The sequence below is a fragment of the Phyllobates terribilis genome, unplaced genomic scaffold (assembly GCF_046119375.1).
Source record: "Phyllobates terribilis strain yellow unplaced genomic scaffold, ASM4611937v1 Scaffold_2__4_contigs__length_985480577, whole genome shotgun sequence".
Classification (NCBI taxonomy): Eukaryota; Metazoa; Chordata; class Amphibia; order Anura; family Dendrobatidae; genus Phyllobates; species Phyllobates terribilis.
Window position 1 is genome coordinate 759,591,207 of NW_027362762.1, and position 21,767 is coordinate 759,612,973.

Genomic DNA, 21,767 nt, shown 5'->3' on the forward strand with positions numbered 1-21,767 from the left:
CCAGGTTGGAACGAAGAAGTCACCTGGCCCCATGAATATGTTGTTTGGGTTTGCCAGGAAGGACCCACCAGTCACCTGCAACCCATGGAGACATTCGGAGAAGCCAGATTGGGATCCGCCGGTCATCTGGCTCCATGGAAACTCTCAGAGAGGCCAGGTTGGGACCCTCGGGTCTCCTGGCCTTGTACCTCGATGGACTGCTAGCTTCCTAATCTTGCCACTACCTTCTCTCTGTGGGGACCCGCCAGAAGCGGGGGGGCCACTGGTTGAGGTAGCAGGCCCTTGAAGTCTCCAAAGTTGCTGCTGTTCTATCCCAGGCAGGCGGAGAAGGAAGGGTGAGACTGTGTAATGCTGTACCATCTTGGGTATTTGCTGGGACTGTTCTGTGTTTATTGTCTGCTTTGTGGTTCAATAAAGTATTGCCACGCTGTTTTAGCCTCACCATGTGTTGTCTGAGTAGCGTTACGCCCGCGGAAGACCCCGGGTCTTCACATATTGCTGTATCATCACAAATATCCTTCTTTCTTTACTCAACTGGCCAATACAAATTAGAGTAAAGTCGGGCAAGTAAGCTAATTTTTTGTTAGCCAAATAATGTCATGGGAAAGAAGGATCCACCTCTTGGTCCAGGTTCTTGGAGGTGACCCCTCTCTATGACGTCCAAATGCCTTAAGGCTATGTGCCCACGATGCAGAAATGCTCCGGATTTTTCCTGAGCGTTTCTGCATCTCCCCTGGCAGAAAAAACGCATGCGGATTGTACATGCGTTTTTCCTGCCAGGGACATGCAGATGTGAAGCGTTCTTCACATGCATTTCCGCATGCGGGTTGACAAGCGCTTTCCAAGCGATTTTAGCAACACTTGGAAAGTGCTTGTCAACTTGGTCACACTATATAAATCCATGCAAACAGCATGGATTTATATAGTGTGACCTGAGAGAATGGTTAAAAATAAAAAAATAAATCTATTCTTACCTTCCGATGGTCCCCGGTGTCTTGCTTCACGCTCCGTCCTGGTAGCCGGCAGATTGCGGTACACTGAAGGACCCGCCGACGTCAGCATCGCGTGACCAGTCACATGACTATGACGTTAGCGCAGGTCCTTCAGTCCACCGCGATCTGCTGGCAAGTGAAGTCAAGGAGACCGGGGGCCGCCAGAAGGTAAATATAATCTTTATTTTTTATTTTATTCTTTTTTTTACAGGTTCTATGGTACCCAGGTCCGGAGGAGAGTCTCCTCTCCTCCACACCCGGGTACCATCCGCACATTGAAACGCATGGAATGTGCATCTACATATACAGTGATACGGAATCCAATCGCTCCAATGCAAGTCAATGGCGGCGAAAACACAGCACTTCCGCAAAATAATTGGTAGTGCTGCGTTTTTTTCCGCAACGATAATCCGCAGCGGAAATTTCCGCAGAATGTGCACAGCACATGCGGATTATCATTGGGGAACATGGCAGACCTTCTACCATGCGTTTTTTAAGCTTTTCTGCAGCGTTTTTGCCGCTGCGGAAACGCTTAAAAAACGCATCGTGGGCACACAGCCTAAGGCTATTTGCCCATGTAGCAGATTTGATGCAGAGCGTTTTTGCCTCTCTCTGGCAGAAAAAAAATCATTCAGATTTACATGCGTTTTTTCTGCCAGAGAGAAGCGTTTTTTCAGCGTTTTTGAGCATCACTTGGAAAAGTGCTTGACAAGTTGGTTACACAATATAAATCCATGCAAAAGGCATGGATTTATAATGTATGAACAATTGATGCTTTAAATGCAGCATCTATAGTAAAAAAAAAAAAAGAGAATTAAAATGTTAAAAAAAAAAAAAAAAAAAACCTGTATATACTCACCTCTCCAGTCTCCTCCAGTCTGCTCCCGGCGGCGATCCTCTCTCCTTGGCGTCCCGCGGTGTACTGTCATAACCTGCGGTGACGTAATTTAGTCAGCTGATGGTCACGCGACCATCACCTGACCGCCGACGTCAGCGGTCGCGTGACCATCAGCTGACTAAATTACGTCACCGCGGTCCTGACAGTACACCGCGGGACGCCAAGGAGAGAGGATGTGGGCGGGAGCAGACCGGGGACCGCCGGAGAGGTGAATATACAGGTTTTGTTTCTTTTTAACTTTTTTATTTCTTTTTTTCACCGCGTGGTAGCCGGGATGAAGAGGAGTTGTAGTCTTCTCTTCATCCTGGGTACCACACGCACCGTGATTACGCTGCAAATTCGCGGCCATTGAATTTAATTGAAACGCAGCAAATCCACATATACCTGCGGTTTTGCTGTGTTTCAATGTTCCTCAATGGCTGCGAATTTGCAGCGTAATCGCGGTAGAAATGGTCATGCTGCGTTTTGCAACGCAATGCAAATTCGGCACTCAAATTAGCGCATCATGTGCACAGCACATCCGAATTCACATTGCTTTGCATGGCAGACTGTTTTACCAGCATTTTCGCGGCCGTAAAAACGCCGCAAAAACGCTACGTGGGCACATGGCCTCACAAAGCAGAGATCGCCTGTTCAACAGGCAATGAAACATACCCCCTCAACACTAAATGACATCACTCCTGCATGTTACCGAACTTTACAGAAAATGGCAAAATGATTCCCCTTCTCTGACATCTCTAAGCTATTGACTGGTTTTATCCCACAGATTTTCTACTTTTTTTGTCCACTGCACATAATACTATTAATACTTAGGGCTCTCGCTCCACTTAATGCAATTCCCCCTGTTTTCTACATCAGATTTTAAAGAAATTAATTAACACGGATTTTCAGTCCAGTGGACGGTGCCATCAGTGATTGACAGCTTTCTTTGTATAAGAGTGCATAGAGAGATCACTGTCAGTCAGTGATAGCACCGCCCACTGGACTGAAAATCCCAGAAAGAGCAGAGGATTAAATGATTAAATCAAAGGTTATACTGAATCTTTTCTCCTTCCGCTCTATAACATGATGCCTGCAGATTATACAGCATTTTCATGGTGACAGGTTCCCTTTAAGCATTGGCTGCAGAACTGAAGGTGATGTTAGTGTGTGGGACTCATCTCCCTGACATCCATATAGCCTAATAGGATATTTGGGCAGAGGATGTTCCTCCCAACACAACTCATTTAAGAACCTATAATATACAGATCATTTGAGAGACTAAAGTAATAATATTAACACGACCCTCGTAAGCTCCATGTTACTCATTTAAAAAATGTGAAAGTTCTGAAATTTCACTTTTAACAGATCAAAACATTTAGGCCATGTTCAGTATTTGGTCAGTATTTTTCCCTCAGTATTTGTAAACCAAAACCAGGAGTGGATGAAAAATCCAGAAGTGGTGACGTGTTTCTATTATACTTTCCCTCTGACTTTACCACTCCTTATTTTGGCTTACACATACTAATGTAATATACTGAACGTGTGAACGTGGCCTTAGGAATCAGTGTTTTTTTTATCATTCTTTCAAAAACTAACAATGATGTGCATGTTTACCCCCTCTTAATTGACAAAAAATGTTTAGTATCTTTTTTTTTTTTTTTAATGTTCCCCACAACTGCATGGCCCAAAAATTTGTCGAGAGCCTTAGCAACATAGTTCAGTTTCTATATTTTTAAACATAATTTGTTTCATTGAGAAACATAAAAGGATGATGACATCATACATACAAACATGGCTAGTATAATATATAGTAGATAGTAAAATACAGAACCCAAGTCCTAAAAATAAAAGTTCAGCTCTGCAGAATGCGACATTCCACTGACTGTTTATGTTTAGAATTCAACTTCTTGTAACACGCTCGGCGACCACATGCCACTTCCTCGGATGATTGCTATTTTTACGTCTTCAGTTTTATTATGAGATTAAAGATCACGATTTATTGTGCAGACGTAACCATATCCTGGCATAAAATGCTTCGCTTCGTTAGCTATTTCTAGGATGTGATTTGGGAGTTTGGCAAAACAAACTAATTAACAGCGGTTTGTAAAATTAGATAAACTGGCTTTATGGATGCCGGACTGCGGTTCATTTTTGTCACTCAGAGCTACGTCTGTGCTCACATGTATTTTCCCAGGCTCTTAAAAATACAACAAGTAGAGAGCTGACCCCTGACCTAAACATCTGACGGAGAGGAGAATTCTAGCATACAATAGCAAGAGAACTCAGAAGTCACATCCGCAATGATACACAGCGATATTGTGAAATTTTGCTTGTGTTGCAGTTGCTTCTTTTTTTTTCTACACTTTACATAATTAATATAATAAGGTAATATCAAAGGAATACATATAAAACGGTGTAAAAAATACACCCCATAACATTGCATTTGCAACATCAAGAAGGAAAAGTCATTGAATTATGGAAATCACAGGATCAATAGAGAAGTTGTGCGAATGTTGAAAAAATGGAGACAAAAAATTCAAAAAATTTCAATTTATTCAGTATCGAGTATGAGCACCACCTTGGCTGCTGTCAATGAGATGATTATTATTGGTTGCTTGAGGAATGTTATACCATACTGAAGTCACTTGGGCATGAAAATCATCAAGATCCGCTGCTGGTAGTTCCCTTTGCAATTGCTGACCAATGATGTCCCAGATGTGATTGACGGGAGACAAGTCCACAGAGGCTGCAGGCCATGGTGGCACGTTTAGGATTCGCAGGCTGCGCTCTGTAGCACAGACACCATACGGCTGAGTGTTGGATTGATGAAAAACATCTTCTGAGGCACTTTGAACAAATGGCCATATAGAATCATAGAATCATAGAATGGTAGAGTTGGAAGGGACCTCCTGGGTCATCTGGTCCAACCCCCTGCTCAAAGCAGGATTCACTAGATCATCTCAGACAGATGTCTGTCCAGCCTCTGTTTGAAGACGTCCATTGAAGGGGAACTCACCACCTCTCGTGGCAGCCTGTTCCACTCATTAATCACCCTAACTGTCAAAAAGTTTTTTCTAATATCTAATCTGTGTCTCCTCCCATTTAGTTTCATCCCATTGCTTCTAGTCTTTCCTTGTGCAAATGAGAATAAAGATGATCCTTCTACAATGTGACAGCCCTTGACATATTTGTAGACAGCTATTAAGTCTCCTCTCAGTCTTCTTTTTTTCAAGCTAAACATTCCCAAATCCTGCAACCGTTCCTCATAGGACATGGTTTGCAGACCAGTCACCATTCTGGTCGCTCTTCTCTGAACTTGCTCCAGTTTGTCTATGTCTTTTTTAAAATGTGGTGCCCAAAACTGTACACAGTATTCCAGATGAGGTCTGACCAAAGAGGAGTAAAGACCGATAATGACTTCACGTGATCTAGACTGTATGCTTCTGTTAATACATCCCAGAATTGTATTTGCCTTTTTTGCTGCTGCATCACACTGTTGACTCATGTTCAGTCTATGATCTATTAGTATACCTAAGTCTTTTTCACATGTACTGTTGCTTAGCTCTATTCCTCCCATTCTGTATATGCTTTTTTCATTTTTATTGCCCAGATGTAGTACTTTGCATTTTTCCCTGTTAAAAACCATTCTGTTGGTTGCTGCCCACTGCTCCAGTTTATTTAGGTCTTTTTGAATCCTCTCTCTCTCTTCTCTAGTATTAGCTATCCCTCCTAGCTTTGTGTCATCAGCAAATTTAATCAGTTTACCCTCAATTCCTTCATCTAAATCATTGATAAAGATGTTGAACAATACAGGTCCCAGGACGGAGCCCTGTGGTACCCCACTTGAGACATTCATCCAGCTGGATGTGAAGCCATTTACAACCACCCTTTGAGTCCGATCACTAAGCCAGTTATGAATCCACCTAACAGTTGCCTGGTCCATTGCATACTTGGTCATTTTTTCAATAAGGATGATGTGAGATACTTTGTCAAATGCTTTGCTGAAGTCAAGATATACTATATCTACAGCATTTCCCTGATCCACCCAGTCAGTGATTCTGTCATAGAAGGAAATTAAGTTAGTCTGACATGACTTGTTAGTTACAAACCCATGCTGACTCTGGTTAATCACTTCATTCTTATCCATGTACTTACATACATGTTGTTTAATAATTTGTTCAAAGATCTTTCCTGGTATAGAAGTCAGACTCACCGGCCTATAGTTCCCTGGGTCCACCTTCTTCCCCTTTTTGAAGATAGGAACAACATTTGCTCTTCTCCAGTCTTCTGGGACTTCTCCTGTTCTCCAAGAATTTTCAAAGATTATGGAGAGTGGTTCTAAAATTTCTTCTACAATCTCCTTCAGTACTCTGGGGTGTAATTCATCTGGACCTGGAGACTTGAACTCATTTATGTTAGCTAAATATTCCCTCACAATCTTTCTGTTTACTGATAACTTGGATTCCTCTATTCCTTTAAATGGACAGTGAAGATCAGTTGATGTTACATTTTCTTTCTGAGAGAAAACAGATGCAAAATAGGAATTAAAAAGTTCGGCCTTCTCAACATCCTCTCTTACCATTTCTCCATTTTCATCCTGTAAAAATCCTATAGCATCTTTGACTTTTCTTTTACTTTTGACATACCCCCAAAATCCTTTTTTATTGCTTTTGACATCTCTTGCAAGCCTTAATTCATTGTCAGCTTTAGCTAACCTGATACGTGCCCTACAGGATCTGCAGACTGCATTATAATCTTCTTTAGATATGCCTCCCTCTTTCCATTTAATAAACATTTCTTTCTTTCTTTTTAGCATGTGTTTAAGTTCTGTGTTCATCCATCCTGGTTTCCTTAAATGCTTCCCATTCTTCCTACTTTTCGGGATTGTTAACGATTGTGCTTTGAGAATCTCATTTTTAAAAATTTCCCATCCTTCCTGGACATTTTTGTCCTTAAGGACATCCAGCCATTGGATCCCTCCTATTCTCTTTCTGAGTCTCTTAAAATCTGCCTTTCTAAAATCTAACCTTGAAGTTTGAGTCTTCACATGTCTTCCTCCTCTAGTTATCCAAAATTCTATAATAGCATGATCGCTGCCTCCTAGGGTCCCAGCCACCTTTACCTCCTCAACCATTTCCTCCCTGTTTATAAGAATTAGATCCAAAGTAGCAGATCCCCTTGTTTTCTCCCCTACCTTTTGGAAGATAAAGTTGTCAGCAAGAGAGGATAAGAATTTGCTTGACCTGTTAGTTTTACTTGAGAGAGATTCCCAACAAATGTCTGGATAGTTGAAATCTCCCATGACCACTACGTCATATTTTTTGGAGAACTTGGTCATTTGATACATAAAGAGTTCATCCATATCTTCAGCTTGCCCAGGTGGCCTGTAGTAAATGCCTACAATGGTGTCCTTTCCGTTGTTCTCTCCTTGTATTCTTACCCAAACAGTTTCCACAGAACTCCCAGTCTCTGAAGCTTCAATCTCTGTGCAGATATACGCTTTTCTAACATACAATACAACACCTCCTCCTCGTTTATCAAGTCTGTTTCTTGCAAATAAGTTGTATCCTTTTAGCCTTTTATTCCAATCATATGTATCGTCCCACCAAGTTTCAGTGATTCCAATGACATCATATTCCTTTTCCTGCATTAGTAGTTCCAATTCTCCTTGTTTGTTGCCCATGCTTTGTGCATTTGTATAAAAACATTTTAGTTTGTGATTGGTTTCTCTTCCTCCCATATTTTTATTATTTAGATTTTTTTGTCTTTGTTCTTCTTTTCCACTTCCAGTAGCAGAGATCTCAATAGTATTTGTCAGCTGTATGGCTTTTTCTGGCCTTTTGCTTCCCTTCCCACATTGTTCTAGTTTAAAGCTCTTCTGATGAGTGTAGCAAGGCGACTTCCAAATACATGTTTTCCAGTCTTCGTAAGGTGCACCCCATCTCTAGCAAGTAGTCCATCGTATAGGTAATTCATTCCGTGATCCAGAAATCCAAATCCTTGTTCCACAACTGATCCATTCTGTACAAGTCAAATTGGAAGTGATATACCAAATATAAGGCATCAAACATTGGGTTATAAGTCAGAAAACCAACTACAGATGTTCCATTGACCTCACACCACCGCTCTCAATGGCTATCATGGTAGAGAGCAAGACGGCAATGGAGACTAACATGGAGGTCTATTCTGTTGAGTGATTAGGACTGCTTTTGCCTTGGAAGCAATGATAGGCAGAAACCGATCTGGAGACCACATTGGCAACGCTATGAAGAGGCCTTCAAGAGGGAAAATGACACTGGTCTTATGCCCAGGTGTATGATGTGGGGTGACATAATGAACAGTAGCCAGCCCCCTCTAGTCTTTATTACAGATACACCAGCAGCTTGGTGTTACATTGATTTGGTCATGGAACCAGTGGTAAACAAGATAATGTCGGGTCACATGTTGCTCGTGCTACTGTGAGCAACCTGTTAAGCCTAAACCATGGTTTTCACCATCTATTGACATATCTCACCTCGAGCACATCTCTGATGTCAATCGGTCTGTTATTGCAAAGGGGGCTGCCAGCAGCGGATCTTAATGATTTGCATATTCAAGTGCATTCCTTGGCAGAACATTCCCAAGACATCCATTAATAACCTCATTAAAAGCATGCCAAGGTGTGCAAGTGCGTGGATATATGCTCATGGTGCTCATACTCGATACATATTATCAACATATCTATCTATCTTGTAATTTCCATCATTCCACAAAATTCCCTTCTTGATGTTGAAAATTCAATATTGACAAGTGAATTAAACATTTGAACTTCTAAAACGGAAATTTAGTTGAAACATTGCAATATGTGACATATACTACATTGTGAAGAACAGAAGGATTTTTATTGTGTACTACAGTAGCCTATTTCCCATGCAAGGAGAGTAGTGCTAGCAAGCTCTTCACTATAGAGCTTGTAAGTGTTCTTCTGAAGCTACATCTCCTCAGAGCTACTCCAAAGCTGCGGAAGCAAAGCTAATTCTGCTTTCAGCAACAGAAAATGCACATCTTGGACCAGCAGTTAAACAATGCAGTTAGTTCAAACTGTCAATCACAATGGCCTCCCTCAAGCCAGGAGGCAGGAGTGCATGTGCTCCTGAAACCCAATGATGACAAAACAAACAAAAGATCCCTTTGGAACTGCTCAGAGATTTCTGTTACTTGAAACGTAACAACATTCTAATTAAATTACTACTGACCTAAATAGCAATGTACTTAGAACGCTGTGTCATATTTCCAGAAACAGAAAGTTTTGGTGTGCTGCCGGCACTTGCAGAGAAACGTGGGTTACTCACACAGACCTACCTAAGATCATAGAAATGAACCAGTGACAACTACAGGAAAAGGGCACACTTGCTATACAGGTGCTTCTCACAAAATTAGAATATTCTCAAAAATGTTATTTATTTCAGTTCTTCAATACAAAAAGTGAAACTCATATATTATATAGAGTCATTACACACCAAGTGATCTATTTCAAGTGTTTATTTCTGTTAATGTTGATGATTATGGCTTACAGCCAATGAAAACACAAAAGTCATTATCTCATTAAATTAGAATACTTTATAACAACAGCTTGAAAAATGATTTTAAAATCCTAAATGATAACCTACTGAAATGTATGTTCAGTAAATGCACTCAATACTTGGTTGGGGCTACTTTTTGCATCAATTACTGCATCAATGTGGCATGGTGGCAATCAGCCTGTGGCAATGCTGAGGTGTGATGGAAGCCCAGGATGCTTTGATAGCAGCCTTAGGCTATGTGCCCACGATGCAGAAATGCTCAGGATTTTTCCTGAGCGTTTCTGCATCTCCCTGACAGAAAAAACGCATGCGGATTGTACATGCGGATTGTACATGCGTTTTCCTGCCAGGGACATGCGGATGTGAAGCGTTCTTCACTTGCATTTCCGCATGCGGGTTGTCAAGAACTTTCCAAGTGATTTTAGCATCACTTGGAAAGTGCTTGTCAACTTGGTCACACTATATAAATCCATGCAACCGGCATGGATTTATATACTGTGACCGTAAAAGAATGGTCAAAAATAAAAAAATAAATCTTTACTTACCTTCTGATGGCCCCCGGAGTCTTGCTTCGCTCAGTCCTGGCTTGCCGGCAACTCGCGGTACACTGAAGGACCTACCGTCACATGACTATGACGTCAACGCAGGTCCTTCAGTCCACCGGGAGTTGCCGGCAAGTGAAGACGAGCACAGCGGGGGCCATCAGAAGGTAAATATAATATTTATTTTTTATTTTATTCTTTTATAGGTTCTATGGTACCCTGGTCCGGAGGAGAGTCTCCTCTCCTCCACACCCGGGTACATCCGCACACTGAAACGCATGGATTCCGCATGTACAGATGCAGTGATGACGAATCCAAGCGTTCCAATGAAAGTCAATGGCGGCGAAAATGTAGCGCTTCCGCAAAATAATTGGTAGTGCTGCGTTTGTTTCCGCAATGATAACCCGCAGTGGAAATTTCCGCAGCATGTGCACAGCACATGCGGATTATCATTGGGGAACATGGCTGGCCTTCTAACATGCGTTTTTAAGCGTTTCTGCAGCGTTTTTGACGCTGCGGAAACGCTTAAAAAACGCATCGTGGGCACACAGCCTCAAGCTCGTCTGCATTGTTGGGTCTCGTGTCTCTCATCTTCCTCTTGACAATACCCTATAGATTCTCTGTGGGGTCTAAGGTCAGGCGAGTTTGCTGGCCAATCAAGCACAGTGATACTGTTGTTTTTAAACCAGGTATTGGTACTTTTGGCAGTGTGAACAGGTGCCAAGTCCTGCTAGAGAATGAAATTTCCATCTCCAAAATGCAGAGAGAAGCATGAAGTGCTCTAAAATGTCCTGGTAGATGGCTGGCTGACTTTGGTCTTGATAAAACACAGTTGACCTACACCCAGTCAAAGTCGTGGAGTCGGAGTCAGTGTCCATTTTGGTGGAGTCGGAATCGGAGTCGGTATAAAATGGACTGACTCCAACTCCTAAAATATAAAATAAATTGGGTACAGTAGTTCAATGCAGTTTGTGGGGAATATTTTTCTCAGAAGAATTTGGGAAAGTTATGAAATGTCCTATAAATGTCTGTCCTATTCCTTATCTAAGGGTCTAGACTTTTAGCTGAGATTAATCTGTGCTACAGTAAAATGATCACTTAAACATGAGCCATGTATGAGGGAGTCGGAGTTGGTGTCATGGAAATTGAGGAGTTGGAGTTGGAGTCGGAGGTTTGGCTTACCGACTCCACAGCCCTGCCTACACCAGCAGATGGCATGGCTCCCCAAACCATCCCTGATTGTGAAAACTTCACACTAGACCTCAAGCAGCTTGGATTGTGTGCCTCTCCACTCTTCCTCCGGACTCTGGCACCTTGATTTCCAAATGAAATGCAAAAGTTACTTTCATCTAAAAACAACACCTTGAACCACTGGTATTTTTCTCCTTGGCCCAGGTAAGACGCTTCTGGCGTTGTCTATTGGTCATGAGTGGCTTGACACAAGGAATGCGACACTTTTAGCCCATATCCTGGATACATCTGTGTGTGGTGGCTCTTGAAGGAATGACTCCAGCAGCAGTCTACTCCTTGTGAATCTCCCCCAAATTTTTGAATGGCCTTTTCTTAACAATCCTTTCAAGGCTGCGGTTATCCCGGTTGCTTGTGCACCTTTTTCTACCACACTTTTCCTTCCACTCAACTTTCCATTAATATGCTTGGATACAGCACTCTGTGAACAGCCAGCTTCTTTACCAATGACCTTTTGTGGCTTACCCTCCTTGTGGAGTGTGTCAATGACTGCCTTCTGGACCTCTGTCAAGTCAACAGTCTTCCCCATGATTGTGGAGCCCACTGAAACAGACTAAGGGACCTTTCTAAACGCTTAGAAAGCCTTTGCAGGTGATTTTTGTTAATTATTCTAATTTACTGAAATAATGACTTGTGTTTTCATTGGCTATAGTCCATAATCATCAACATTAACAGAAATAAACACTTGAAATAGATCACTCTGTTTGTAATGACTTTATATAATATATGAGTTTCACTTTTTGTATTGAAGAACTAAAATAAATTAAATTTTTGATCATATTCTAATTTTGTGAGAAGCACCTGTACAACAGCCAAAACAAAGCCATTTCTTCAAGGCGTATTCCCATCTTGTACATTTATAACAAATTCGCTGGATATGCCATAAATACACTGCTCAAAAAAATAAAGGGAACACAAACAACAAAATATAATTCCAAGTAAATCAAACTTCTGTCAAATCAAACTGTCCACTTAGGAAGCAACACTGATTGACAATCAATTTCACATGCTGTTGTGCAAATGGAATAGACAATAGATGGAAATTATTGGCAATTATCAAGACACCCTCAATAAAGGAGTGGTTCTGCAGGTGGGGACCACAGACCACATCTCAGTACCAATGCTTTCTGGCTGATGTTTTGGTCACTTTTGAATGTTGGTTGTGCTTTCACACTCGCGGTAGCATGAGACGGACTCTACAACCCACAGAAGTTGCTCAGGTAGTGCAGCTCATCCAGGATGGCACATCAATGTGAGCTGTGGCAAGAAGGTTTGCTGTGTCTGTCAGCGTAGTGTCCAGAGGCTGAAGGCGCTACCAGGAGACAGGCCAGTACACCAGTAAATGAGGAGGGGGCCGTAGGAGGGCAACAACCCAGCAGCAGGACCGCTACCTCCGCCGTTGTGCAAGGAGAAACAGGAGGAGCACTGCCAGAGCCCTGCAAAATGACCTCTAGCAGGCCACAAATGTGCATGTGTCTGCACAAACGGTTAGAAGCAGACTCCATGAGGGTGGTATGAGGGCCCGATGTCCACAGATGGGGGTTATGCACACAGTCCAACACCGTGCAGGACGCTTGGCATTTGCCACAGAACACCAGGATTGGCAAAGTCGCCACTGGCGCCTTGTGCTCTTAACAGATGAAAGCAGGTTCACACTGAGCACATGTGACAGAGTCTGGAGACGCCGTGGAGAGTGATCTGCTGCCTGCAACATCCTTCAGCATGCCCGGTTTGGCAGTGGGTCAGCAATGGTGAAGGGTGGCATTTCTTTGGAGGGCCGCACAGCCCTCCATGTGCTCGCCAGAGGTAGCCTGACTGCCGTTAGGTACCGAGAGGAGATCCCCAGACCCCTTGTGAGACCAGATGCTGGTGCGGTTGGCCCTTGGTTTCCTCCTTATGCAGGACAATGCCAGACCTCATGTGGCTGGAGTGTGTCAGCAGTTCCTTCAAGATGAAGGCATTGAAGCTATGGACTGGCCCGCCCGTTCCCCAGACCTGAATCCGATTGATCACATCTGGGACATCATGTCTCGCTCCATCCACCAACGTCACGTAGCACCACAGACTGTCCAGGAGTTGGCGGATGCTTTAGTCCAGGTCTGGGTGGAGATCCCACACGAGACCATCCGCAACCTGATCAGGAGCATGCCCAGGCGTTGTAGGGAGGTCATACAGGCACGTGGAGGCCACACACAATACTGAGCCTCATTTTGACTTGTTTTAACCCCTTCGCAACCTTGGGTTTTGTCGTTTTTGCTTTTTCGTTTTTTGCTCCCCTTGTTCCCAGAGCCATAGCGTTTTTATTTTTTGGACAATATGGCCGTGTGAGGGCTTATTTTTGCGGGACAAGTTGTACTTTTCAACACCATTACTAGTTTTACGATATCGTGTACGGGAAAACGGGAAAAAAATTCCAAGTGCGGTAAAATTGCAAAAAATATGCAATACCACAGTTGTTTTTTATTTATTTTTTTTACCACGTTCACTGAATGCTAAAACTGACCTGCCATTCTTATTCTCCAGGTCATTACGAGTTCGTAGACACCAAACATGTATAGGTTATTTTATATTTAAGTGGTGAAAAAAATTCCAAAATTTGGTAAAAAAAACTATAAAAAAATAGCGCCATTTTCCGAGACCTGTAGCGTCTCCATTCTTCGTGATCCGGGGCTGGGTGAGGGCTTATTATTTGCGCGCCGGGCTGACGTTTTTATTGATAACATTTTGGGGTAGATCTGATGTTTTGATCGCCCGTTATTGCATTTTATTGCAATTTTGCGGCGACCAAAAAACGCAATTCTGGCGTTTAGAATTTTTTTCTCGTTACACCGTTTACCAATAGGATTAATTGTTTTTTTATATTGATAGATGGGGCGATTCTGAACGCGGCGATACCAAATATGTATATGTGGGGGGGGGGTTTATATATATTTTATTTTGAATGGGGCGAAAGGGGGGTGATTTAAACTTTTATTTTATTTTTTATATTTTTAAAAACATTTTTTTTTCACTTACTGCATGCTTCAATAGTCTCCATAGGAGACTAGAAGCAGCAGTTGTCTGATCGTCTCTGCTACATACAGGGGACGAGCAGATCCCCTGCATGCAGCAGAAATGGTTCTGTGCTATGAGCGCCGACCACTAGATGGCGCTCATAGCGACCAGATCATGACAACCACAGGTGTCTGCTGCAGACCCTGGGTTGTCATGCCCACCCATCGGTGACCCACGATCACGTGATGGGGGTCGCCGATGGGCGGGGCTTATGACGCGCAACCCGGAAGCGCGCGTTAAATGCCGCTGTCGGAGATTGACAGCGGCATTTAACAAGTTAACAGCCGCGGGTGGATCGCGATTCCACCCGCGGCTGTTGCGGGCACATGTCAGCTGTAAGAATCAGCTGACATGTGCTCGGTTCAGTGAGGGCTCAGCGCAGCAGCCCTCACTGAACCGGGGGATGCCAAATGTGCGTACTAATACGGCAAGGGTTGGAAAGGGGTTAAGGACATTACATCAAAGTTGGATCAGCCTGTAGTGTGTTTTTCCACTTTAATTTTGGGGGTGACTCCAAATCCAGGCCTCCATTGGTTAATAAATTTGATTTCCATTGATGATTTTTGTGTGATTTTGTTGTCAGCACATTCAACTTTGTACAGAACACAGTATTCAATGAGAATATTTCATTCATTCAGATCTAGGATGTGTTATTTGAGTGTTCCCTTTATTTTTTTGAGCAGTGTATATAGTAGATATAGGTCCCACCAATGGGACCCGCATCTATCTTGAAAGTGTTTTCTTATATTGTCTTCAAGAGCGCACAGCACCCCAGCCTCCTGCTTCCTGGCGATGGAGAACTTGTGATTAACAGACAATTTGGATCAGGGTTATCATCTGATGTTGCAAGAAAAGGCAACTTTGCCTCTGTAGCATTAGAAAAACGCACTGAGGCTGGCTGGATCCAGTGCTAAGGCCAGCTTTGGAGTAGCACTTACAAAGTCTATGGGAAAGATCTTGCAAGCACGACATTCCTTGAGAAAGAGACTGGCAGCCCAGGAAAAGGCAGTAAATGATAGAATTAAACATCTCTCGATTCTCAAGAAAGGATAGGATTTTTAACAAACATCTAAATTGTATAGTTGCTTGTTTTTACACGTACTTCGCAATTTTAACCATTTTCGATGATGACGCTAATTTTTTAAGAATGGGAACAGGGCCCTGATGCACAGCGCTGTGAGTGGAGAGGTGGTTGGAATCTCCATTTGGTTGGATAACAATTCTGACCATTTCTCCAGTAAATGTAGCAAGCAACGAGGTCCCGCATACGAGAAAGATGAAGGTCCCTTTGTGGGAACTCTACTATACATACAGTACAGACCAAAAGTTTGGACACACCTTCTCATTTAAAGATTTTTCTGTATTTTCATGACTATGAAAATTGTACATTCACACTGAAGGCATCAAAACTATGAATTAACACATGTGGAATTATATATTTAACAAAAAAGTGTCAAACAACTGAAAATATGTCTTATATTCTAGGTTCTTCAAAGTAGCCACCTTTTGCTTTGATGACTGCTTTGCACACTCTTGGCATTCTCTTGATGAGCTTCAAGAGGTAGTCACCTGAAATGCGGAAATGGTCTTCCAACAATCTTGAAGGAGTTCCCAGAGATGCTTAGCACTTGTTAGCCCTTTTGCCTTCACTCTGCGGTCCAGCTCACCCCAAACCATCTCGATTGGGTACAGGTCTGGTGTCTGTGGAGGCCAGGTCATCTGGCGTAGCACCCCATCACTCTCCTTCTTGGTTAAATAGCCCTTACACAGCCTGGAGGTGTGTTTGGGGTTATTGTCCTGTTGAAAAATAAACGATGGTCCAACTAAACGCAAACCGGATGGAATAGCATGCCGCTGCAAGATGCTGTGGTAGCCATGCTGGTTCAGTATGCCTTCAATTTTGAATAAATCCCCAACAGTGTCACCAGCAAAGCACCCCCACACCATCACACATCCTCCTTCATGTTTCACGGTGGGAACCAGGCATGCAGAGTCCATCCGTTCACCTTTTCTGCGTCGCACAAAGACACGGTGGTTGGAACCAAAGATCTCAAATTTGGACTCATCAGACCAAACCACAGATTTCCACAGGTCTAATGTCCATTCCTTGTGTTCTTTAGCCCAAACAAGTCTCTTCTGCTTGTCGCCTGTTCTTAGCAGTGGTTTCCTAGCAGCTATTTTACCATGAAGGCCTGCTGCACAAAGTCTCCTCTTAACAGTTGTTGAAGAGATGTGTCTGCTGCTAGAACTCTGTGTGGCATTGACCTGGTCTCTAATCTGAGCTGCTGTTAACCTGCGATTTCTGAGGCTGGTGACTCGGATAAACTTATCCTCAGAAGCAGAGGTGACTCTTGGTCTTCCTTTCCTGGGGCGGTCCTCATGTGAGCCAGTTTCTTTGTAGCGCTTGATGGTTTTGGCAACTGCACTTGGGGACACTTTCAAAAATTTCCCAATTTTTCAGACTGACTGACCTTCATTTCTTAAAGTAATGATGGCCACTCGTTTTTCTTTACGTAGCTGCTTTTTTGTTGCCATAATACAAATTCTAACAGTCTATTTAGTAGGACTATCAGCTGTGTATCCATCAGACTTCTGCACAACACAACTGATGGTCCCAACCCCATTTATAAGGCAAGAAATCCCACTTATTAAACCTGACAGGGCACACCTGTGAAGTGAAAACCATTTCCGGTGACTACCTCTTGAAGCTCATCAAGAGAATGCGAAGAGTGTGCAAAGCAGTCATCAAAGCAAAAGGTGGCTACTTTGAAGAACCTAGAATATAAGACATATTTTCAGTTGTTTCACACTTTTTTGGTAAGTATATAATTCCACATGTGTTAATTCATAGTTTTGATGGCTTCAGTGTGAATGTACAATTTTCATAGTCATGAAAATACAGAAAAATCTTTAAATGAGAAGGTGTGTCCAAACTTTTGGTCTGTACTGTATGTGGTCATCTATTAGATAGAAATATCTCTTTAAAGCTCACTTACAGTTGAGCTTCTTTATTTATTTTAAGAAATCAGAAGTATAATGAAATATGTGTGTATAATGTATCCCCTTAGGGGAAAGAGTCCTCTTGTACTCTCTTTTTTCGATAAGAAAGTTCTCTGTACAAAGAAGTTTAAAAGATATTAAATTTATTGTTCCCAAATGAGATAAAGAGATTGCTAATTTCTGCACATGCCACATTTGTGCAAACATTTTGTGGCACATGTACAGCCCAAATATGTGGCATATTTAACACATTTTCTCCCATCTTGGACATCCGTGGCTTATCCACATAATAGATACCACCATTAAAACCTGCATCTATTGTGAGAACTGGTTTACAGTCAGGAGTGGAGAGATAGCTATCACGTCCAAGCTCTTTCTTTTCACTTGTTCCATAAATTGTCAAATATATTTTTTTAAACTGTATACTAAAGTATAGCGTGATCTGTGCATGGTCGGCCACCTTTCTATTCCAGGCTGCACAAAATCAGGTCACAATCTCAAGACAGAAGCATCTGAAGGACATTTACACTGTTTCCTGTGGATATGCCACAAATGTTCCAGATGGGACGACTTTCAGGAAAAACATGTAAAATATAAATATGTATCAAAATGTTATTGTGTGCACAGCAATTATGTAGAGTATTAAGCAACAATACCAAGAATGTGAAAAAAGCAGCATGAATATTTCATTAAGTATAATAAGGCTGTTACTCATGAACAGGTAAAACTAGACTTTCTCCTTTGAATATACTATGAATTATTTACGAAGGTATGTGGTTATGTCAGTAATGTCCTTTCATGAAACCAAAAGGTAACATTCCCCGGCCTGTCATTCCATAAACACTTCACCACATAACTATCGTGGATTCTTTTGCTCCAGTGAACTTTTCATATTTCCCCTCTATTCCTAAAGGCAAAATGACACAAGGTCAAACAAGGTCAGTAAATGGCATAACGATGCATATAATTACGTTAAAGCCTAGCATAGTTTTGGGTGAAAAGTTAAGGAATGTGCACATGGCTTCAGTAAATTATTTGCAGACTTCCTTCTTGCAGATATGAACAATCCTCAAAGTAAGAAATAAAATCTCCTACAGCAAGAAACTGTCACGGGTGTGTCGCCACGAAGATCGTCACGATTACACAGCCTGACTTCTCGCAGCTGACTTTTTGGTGCTTTGCGTTTTTCGGCAGTGAGGGAGTTAATTCTCTCTCTCTCTGTGCTAGACGAGGTCCAGCCTCGCCCAGCTGCAATCAATGCTGCTGTAGTGAGACTCCTTCAAATGCCTGCTGGTCTGTTTGGGAAGTGTCGGTGAAAGCATTTCATGCAGACTAACAGAGCGGATCGTGGTATTTGGAGTTTCAGAGATAAGTGTATTTGGAGTGTTTTTTCCCTTCCTCGCGTTATCATTTATCTCCTTTCCCGTTGGTGTTCCCTCTGTTGTAGTTGTGTAGTTTTTGTATGCAAGGTGGTTTTGGTTTTTCCCTTGTACTGTCTCGTTCGTCTAAGTACTGTGTGTGGGCATATTATTACTTGTCCCCTTTTGTTGTGATCGGGGTCCTTCTCAGGACTAGATTACTTAGGTGCAGGGATCCTCAGGAGGTAGGGGTTACGCTGGCGGCCTGGACCGCTGTACCTTTAACAGTACCTCCAGGTTGAGGGATTAGTCAGGGCCCCAGCTTAGGGTCAGCTTAGGCCCCCTACCTCCAGTATACAGAGACAGCGTGACAGAAACACAATATGCAGAAATGTAACAATGCAAAGTCCAAGTTCTACAAAGTTCTGGAAATGCTTCCTCTATTTAAAAGGGTTGTCCCCTCAGAAGGAACATATGGGCACTAGTGGTGATCGAGTATGCAAGAAAAAAATGAAGGATTCCAGCTTCTAAAGTGCAGCAGACAGATCTTTATTCCATAAAAACAGATTCCGCAGTCACAGGATTAGCTACGCGTTTCGAACACTCCAATCTGCGTTCTTTTTCAAAGCTACATACAAATATGCTCACCATCTTTTTATACAGATAATCACCAATAACATTTTGATGATCGAGTATGCCTCATTAACCTTTTTACCCGAGCGTGCTCGCCGAGTATTTTGGCGCGCTCACCGATTATTTTGGCGTGCTCGGCGTTTCATTCATTGTCGCCGCACCTGCAAGTGTCACGGCTGTTAGACATCTGTGACACATGCACAGATAGCCTGGTGAACAGCCGTGACACTTGAAGGCGCGGCGACAGTGAATGAAGCGCCAAGCATGCCAAAATACTCTGCACCCAAATGTGCTTGCCGAAAGGGTTAATGAGGCATACTCTAACATCACTAATTGGCATCATAATGCGTGGTCATCAGCTTTATTAAGGTAGTCGTCTCATTGGAGACCATTCCTTTCAGAATAAGCTACTCTCTCTATGACCTGATTCCTGATGAGTTGATTTTGGTGAATGCCATGAATGATATCACTGAATGTAGGAGTACATAAAGGGGGTCATTCTCTACCCATCCTCACAGAAGGTTGGACAGAGAATGACCCAATTTAAGAAGCCATTGACCGAAGCAGGGTGTGGGGCAGGTCAACAGGCTACATTTTTTTGGGAAACCTCTTTAATGGTTGCCAATACCCTTGGACCACAGAAGCAGGAGTTCAAAAATAGATTTCATGGCCATGTTTGCATACTATACACGTTTGGTGGTTTCACCACAACTCCAAAAATACACCTATAAATACAATTTAGATGGAAGTGATCTTCATAGGAATCCTTCATTTAAATTATTTAAATCACAGAACAAGATGAAACTTTTGACAGTATTTCCTGTGACTCAGTGATGTGTAAGCACCACTGATTATGTAATATAAAATATTCACAGAGCGTAACGACACAGTTATATAATGTAAATACTTATGTGACGCTCTGTACTTGAAGCTGTACAGTCACAAATTAATTAAACCTGTATAATTAGATACACGCTGGAAAGATCTCCTCCATACCGTACATCCTGTTCCTGCCATACAGACACGTGACCTCTGCATCCAATCACTGGTCACAGTTGTGACCAGTAATCGGCTGGAATGGTCACATGAACCTCAATGGAAACCAGCAGGGGACCCAGGCCGGGTTAGAGGAGGAATGTCGGGGATCAGTTAGGTAAACATGCTTTGTTTTCATTTTTTAGAGCCTTCTGCATGTTTTAAACAAAATAAAAATCAGTGATGGAAAAACCCCTTTATGAATGGCCTTTCCTACTGCAATCAGACCTTTGAAAGTGCAAGTTCTGCTTTATCAAGTAATTCTGAATTTAACACGCCAGACTAAAAGGAATTCTGCTTGGACCATGTTTTACATTTCTACAGTTCCACAAGACAAAGAATGAAACATTGAGAAGATTTTAACATCCACTGAATCCTGTATATAAAGTACATACTGGGCCAAGTGACAGGTAAACCCAGCCATTTATCCGCTGGAGTTCACATCAGGCCACCCAATGAACCCGGACAGGATCCCACACCTTAGTAAATCAGCTTATGGAAGGAAAACCAACACGGGGTTGTCACCTTGCACATTTTTTTTTCCGGTCTGAAGGTATAAAATCAATGTCGATATTTATGAGGTGTAACAGCTGCTGCTTTTACTGTATTTACCATTGGGCAAATAAAGTCTAGACATGAGTTCCTGGATTCCATTGCGTACATTTTTATATTATTTTTTCAAGAGTACATTAAAACAAAAAATGTTTCTTAACATAAATATATTTTCTTGCACTACGTCATTAGTAGAAAACATATGTTTTGTATTTGTCTTGTCTTTGTCTTTATTTAAAACAACTTGGATACTTTAAAGACTTATTAAAGGGAATGTGTCACCCCCCAGGGCGATATCAGACCTCAACTATGGGCATACAGGTGATAGAAAAGTAAATCTATACATACCTGTATGGCCCGTAGCAGAGGTCTGATTGCAGAGAAATCTGGTTTTATAAAGTCTGTTTTCCAGAGGTTTGGCATCCAGGGGACGCCAAAGCAAACCCCTCCTATCTGCTTACTATTCCCCTAAATCGCCGCCTCTGTGCTAAATTACCATATTCCCCCCTCCCCTGCACGTCACAGGGCCCTGTGACCAGCCCTGTGACTAGCCCTGCTCTGCCTCCCCTCCCACGCTCCCATGGAGCGCGCTTTGTTTCCCTTCGGCCCCGTTTGGCTGTGTTCTGCGCCGCAGCCTTGTATTGCGCAAGTGACAGTGAGTCACTGAGACTTCTGCTCCGCTGGCAGTAAACAGCCAAATGGTGCCGGAGGCTTTGCGCATGCGCGGGAGGGGAGGCAGAGCAGGGCACGTCACAGGGCCCTGTAACGTGCAGGGGAAGGGGGGGAATATGATAATTTAGCACAGAGGCGGCGATTTAGGGGAATAATAAGCAGATTGGGGGAGTTTGCTTGGCGTCCCCTGGGGATGCCAAGCCTCTGGAAAACAGAGTTTATAAAAACAGATTTCTCTG

At 42.6% G+C, this 21,767-nt stretch overlaps 1 protein-coding gene across 1 annotated transcript in view; it reads right to left on the minus strand.

Moving 5' to 3' along the window:
* WWC3 (WWC family member 3) overlaps positions 1–21,767 on the minus strand; it is a 168,625-nt gene that overhangs the window by 75,126 nt on the left and 71,732 nt on the right. The window lies entirely within an intron of this gene.